This window comes from Lipotes vexillifer, unplaced genomic scaffold (genome assembly GCF_000442215.2).
Source record: "Lipotes vexillifer unplaced genomic scaffold, Lipotes_vexillifer_v1.1 scaffold1261, whole genome shotgun sequence".
Taxonomy (NCBI): domain Eukaryota; kingdom Metazoa; phylum Chordata; class Mammalia; order Artiodactyla; family Lipotidae; genus Lipotes; species Lipotes vexillifer.
In genome coordinates this window covers 122,134-127,708 of record NW_006796548.1, presented here as the reverse complement: position 1 = coordinate 127,708, position 5,575 = coordinate 122,134, and the positions used below count along the sequence as shown (strand labels likewise).

The window sequence follows — 5,575 nt, the reverse complement described above, 5'->3', positions numbered from 1 at the left end:
GGTATCGGGGCATTCCTGCTAACGGTTTCCAGCTTGAGTGGCCTCTGCTGGGTTGGCTCCCTCTGGCTTTTTAGGGACCATTGTGCTGTCCGCAAGGAAGATTTCTGCTCCGCTGGAGTCCAGACGGAGGCTGAAGTGGCTGACCTCACTTCGGTAGGGGACAGAGGTATCCTAATGGCTTCCAATTCAGGTGCTGTTGAATTGTGGGAGCTGGATGAGAATGAGACACTCATTGACAGCAAGTTCTGCAAGTATGAGCACGATGACATCGTGTCTGCAGTGTCCCAAGCTCTGGCACACAAGCGGTTGGTGGTAGCAAAGACTTCTGCATCAAGGTTTGGGACCTTGCTCAGTAGATGATTCTGAATTCATACCGAGCTCACTCTGGGCAGGTCACCTGTGTTGCTGCCTCTCTACACAAGGACTCCGTGTTCCTTTCATGCGGTGAGGACAGTAGAATTTCACTGTGGGATATCCACTGCCCCAAACCAGCATCACAGATGGGCTGCAGTGCCTCTGGCTACCTTCCTACCTCCCAGCCTTGGCATCCTCAGCAGAGTAAAGTCTTTGTCTTCGGTGATGAGAATGGACTGTCTCCCTTGTGGGCACGAAGAATGCAAGCTGTGCCCTCAGCTCAGCTGTGCACTCCCAGTGTTTCACTGGGCTGGTGTTCTCCCCACACAGCGCTCCCTTCTGGCCTCTGTCAGTGAAGACGGCTCACTTGCTGTGCTGGACTCAGGCATTGCCGAGGGGTGTAGAAGCTGAGCCCACAGAGACTGTGAGAGATACTACTCTGTCCCTGCGAAATCACTCCCTTCTTACGCCAGTGGGCTGGGACCGTCAGGTCACCCACCATGTGGTGCCCACAGAACCTCTCCCAGAGCCTGGACCTAAGAGTGTTGTCAGGTAGGCTGGATTTCAGACAAAAAGCAAATCCCCCGTGAGTATCCACTCCCTTTGCCCATGCCCTCTCAGTTTGTGAGACAACACAGGAGCCTTATACAGTGTGTTGATACGTCAGACCTGTGCAGTTAATAGGCACTGTCTCTCAGCCTGGGGCAGGCTGGATTCTGGGGTCCTGTAGTCAGGGAAGAAAAACTTCCTTGAACATGGATATGTATGTGTGTCTGAGTGTGTGTGTAGATACATAGCTGTTGCTGGCAGGGGGAATAAAAAAGCCATCCCACATCTTTCCCTAGACCCAATCCCCACCCCCCAATGTTAATAAAAGTTTTTTTTTTAAAGAGAAAGGTTTTTTTCCTTTTGTTTTGAATTTTATTTTTTTTTAATACAGGAGGTTCTTATTAGTTCTCTATTTTATGCATATTAGTGCATATATGTCAATCCCAGTCTCCCAGTTCATCCCACCACCACTCCACCCCACCCCACCCCCGTTTTCCCCCCTTGGTGTCCATACATTTGTTCTCTACATCTGTGTCTCTATTTCTGCCTTGCAAACTGGTTCAGCTGTACAGAGGATTTTTTTTTAAAGCAAGACATTATTTGAGAGATTTTGTTTTGCTTTGTTTTTTGGGCTTATTTGACCACGCCCTGCAGCGTGTGGGATCTTAGTTCCCTGTCCAGGGATCAAACCCACGACCCCTGAATTGGAAGTGAGGAGTCTCAACCACTGGACCACCAGGGAAGTCCAACAAAAGGTTTTTATGCTTCCCATGTAGCTGTGCGTGAGGAATTGGCCTTGTCTGGATGAGGTATGGGATGTGGGCATCCCTGGATTCTTGGAAGCAGCTCATAGACTGCTCATAGAGATAGGAGCAACTTAATTTTTTTATAGAGCTTAATTCACCTTTATCATGTGCTTCCGTTCACATCCAGCCCAGCTCACCTTGAGGAAGAGCCAGCACACTCACCACAGTTTTGCTCATCTCCTTGCATTAAACTGAGCCAGAATTCCAGTTTCTGGCTGAATAAGAAGTCTGGCTGGCACCTGTGTAATGCCCACCCCACACCCCCATGGAGTTATGTATATGAGAGATGAGTGTATTTCTGCCACAGACGCCATAGAAAAAAGTTTCAGGATGGAGAGCTTTATGGTATTTCAGTTAAAAACTGACAGGCTTGCATAAGAATGTCTGCCATTGTCCCACCTGAAAACAGCCTGGGGCCTGAGCTTTTTTGCCTCTGGGCCCCTGTCTCTGGGTATAAGAAGACTGAATGCTGTTTTGGGGGACTCTGAAGATTTTAAATGCAGCATCAGATAGAGAATCAGAAGTACCGGTCAGTGAAATAAGAAGTTGATTCATTGTTTAAAAAAAAGGAAAAAAAGATGTTTTCTTAACACCATGGAGAGTAGCTCTGTCAGTGGGTGTCCCTCTCTTCAGAAGTCACCTTCTTAGCAAGGCTCCTGGGACCACTCAGCCTAAAGTGATCCACTCGATCACTTTATTTTCTTCATGACATATATCACTATCTGAAATTATCTTATTCCCTCATCTGTTCACTAGTGTCTTGTTTGTCTGCTTATTAAACTAGCCACGAGGCAGTTTAAGCCCTAGGACAGGAGGAACTAATGCACCACTGGCACCTAGCATACAGCTCTCCTCACCAAACATTCATGGACTGTGTGCCAGGCAGAGTCCTAGGCCCTCAGAGTACAGCAGTGAATAAAACAGACAAAAACCCTTGCCCCTGTGGAGCTTACATTCTAGTGGGGAATGAATGAATGAATGAATGAATGAATTTAACTACCTCCTGTTGTTGGACATTTAGGTCATTGCTCCTTAAGCTTTCCCCCTGCTTAACCACTCATATAACCAGGAAATTTCTTTAAATTCTCACATTTGATCATTCAAATAAATGTAAAGTTTGCATTCTATGCAGAGTGACCAACTTGCCCTGTTTTGCCTGGGACTTTTCTGATTTTAGTCTTGGGCAAACTGGGACTGCTGGTCACCCTAATTCTTTGCTCGACAGTATTCATGATTTCTTCTCAAAAAAAAAAAAAAAAGCTTTATTGAAATATATTCCACATACCATAAAATCCATTTGTTTTAAAGTGTACATTTCAGTGGGTTTTAGAACAATCACAAGGTTGTGTGATCACCACCACTATCTAATTCCAGAACATTTTCAGCACCCCAAAAAGAAATATTGTACCCATTAAGCAGTCACTTCCCATTCCTCTCTCCCCACAGCCCCTGACAACTACTGATCTACTTTCTGTCTCTCTAAATTTATCTGTTCTGGACATTTCAAATAACGGAATTATATGGCCTTTTGTAACAGTCTTCTTTCACTTAACATAATGTTTATAAGGTTCATCCATATCATAGCATGTATCAGCACTTCATTCTTTTTTATTGCCAAATAACATTACATTATATGAATAAAGCATTTTTAAAAATTCTATTTGTTCATCAGCTGACAGACATTTATATTGCTTCCACTTTGGGGCTATTACGAATAATGCTGCTATGAACATTGATAAACAAGTTTTTGTGTGGACATATGTTTTTATTTCTCTTGAGTACATACCTAGGAGTTGAATTGCTGGGTCATATGGTAACTCTGTTTAGCATTTTGAAAACTGCCAAACTGCCTTCCAAAGGCTGCACCCTTTTACATTCCTATCAGCAATGGGTGAGGGTTCCAATTGCTTCACATCCTTGACAACACTTGTCATTGTCTATATTTTTTATTGTGGCCATGTGATGTGATTGTCATGTTTGTTTGAACACAAAAATTAGGTTTGAAATTACTTATCATCAAATAAAGTCAACCCCCTTGGAATGTCTCCCGTGTCAATCATGTGCCCCGGAGAACCCCAACAGACCTCTCAGGAGCTGTGAGGACAAGGGCACCAGCCTGATCTATGTGGGTTAAAGTCATTTCCAAAGTCTTGATATTGTAAACAACACTTTTTTTTTTTTTGTGGTACGCGGGCCTCTCACTGTCGTGGCCTCTCCCGTTGCGGAGCACAGGCTCTGGACGCGCAGACTCAGCGGCCATGGCTCACGGGCCCAGCCGCTCTGCGGCATGTTGGATCCTCCCGGACCGGGGCACAAATCCGTGTCCCCTGCATCGGCAGGCAGACTCTCAACCACTGCGCCACCAGGGAAGCCCAACAACACTTTTTGATAATAAAAAAAAAAAATTTACTTTTGGGACTTCCCTGGTGGTCCAGTGGTTAAGACTCTGCACTCCCACTGCAGGGGGCACGGGTTTGATCCCTGGTTGGGGAACTAAGATCCCGCACGCTACACAGCGTGGCAAAAAAAAAAAAAAAAAAAAAAAATTAAAAACATTACTTTTGATTTGTTTGATTACTAGTGAAGTGGAAATTTTTTCACATTTATTTTTTGTATCATTTATATGTATTATTATTTATATTTTTCATATATTTTTATTTGTATTTCTTATTTGGTCCCAGAATAATCTTTTCAGAAGAAAAATCTGATCACACCTTTGTTTAGAACTTTAGGTGGCTCTGCACTGCCCACAGAATAAAGACCCACTCCCTTACATCGGACCCTGCCTGCTCCTCTGGCCCCTTTTCACGTCCGGACAACGTGCAGTTTCCAAAAAGAGCTCTTCCATCTCTCTCCTTCTGCTTTTGGCAATTTGTGGACATCCCCTCCCCCTGGATGAATCCCAGGCTCGCCACCACATATCTGATGGAATCGTTTGTTCACGGGACCAAACAATTCTGGGGACATGAACTCTGCAGAAGGGCTCCCTAGTTAGGAGGCACCCTTTGATTGGTTTAATGCTCTGCTGTCACCGTTTTGAAATTCTTAATGATTTTTTAACAACGGGTCTCACATTTTTATTCTGCACTGGGACCCGTCCATTATGTATGTAACCTGTCCTGCTTGTTTACCTTCTGCCTCTCACACAGGTTAATACAGTCCTTGACCTCAGAATCTGTCCTACCCCCTCTGTGCCCCCAGTGCCTGGTGGAAGCTGAATAAATGAATGCCTAAAATGTATGAATAAAATGAAAGAATGAGGGCTTCCCTGGTGGTGCAGTGGTTGAGAATCTGCCTGCTAATGCAGGGGACACAGGCTCGATCCCTTGTCCAGGAAGATCCCACATGCCGCAGAGCAACTAAGCCCACGAGCCACAACTACTGAGCCTGTGTGCTGCAACTACTGAAGCCCGTGCAACTAGAGCCCATGCTCCGCAGCAAGAGAAATCGCCGCAGTGAGAAGCCCACGCACCACAATGAAGAGTAGCCCCCACTCGCCGCACCTAGAGAAAGCCTGCGTGAAGCAACGAAGATCCAACGCAGCCAAAAATAAATTTGAAGGAAGGAAGGAGGGAGGGAGGAAAGGAACACAGGAAGGAAGGAAGGAAGGAAAGAAGGAAAGAAGGAACAAAGAAATTCACCTGTTATACCTTGAGGAATAAGGTAGGAGGAATTTTCAGCGTAAACAGAAGTTGAAAGAACATTCCCAGTAGAGGGGACATGGGTGAAAATTCCCCATGGGCAGGAAGGACCAGGAGGCCCTGGGAAATGTGGTTGCACTGACCTCAGCTGACCCCCCAGGATGCGGGTGAAGGTGCGTGTGGGGGGCAGAGGAAATGGCTGGTCTCCAAAAGGAGCTCTTTCCC

At 45.6% G+C, this 5,575-nt stretch overlaps 1 protein-coding gene and 1 pseudogene across 1 annotated transcript in view; one reads left to right on the top strand and one right to left on the bottom strand.

The window, feature by feature from the left end:
• Window positions 1–944, top strand: part of LOC103078152 (methylosome protein 50 pseudogene) — a 1,049-nt pseudogene extending 105 nt beyond the window's left edge.
• The window catches only part of SERINC2 (serine incorporator 2), a 44,603-nt gene that overhangs the window by 26,860 nt on the left and 12,168 nt on the right, over window positions 1–5,575 (bottom strand). The gene's annotated exons all lie outside the window — the stretch shown is intronic.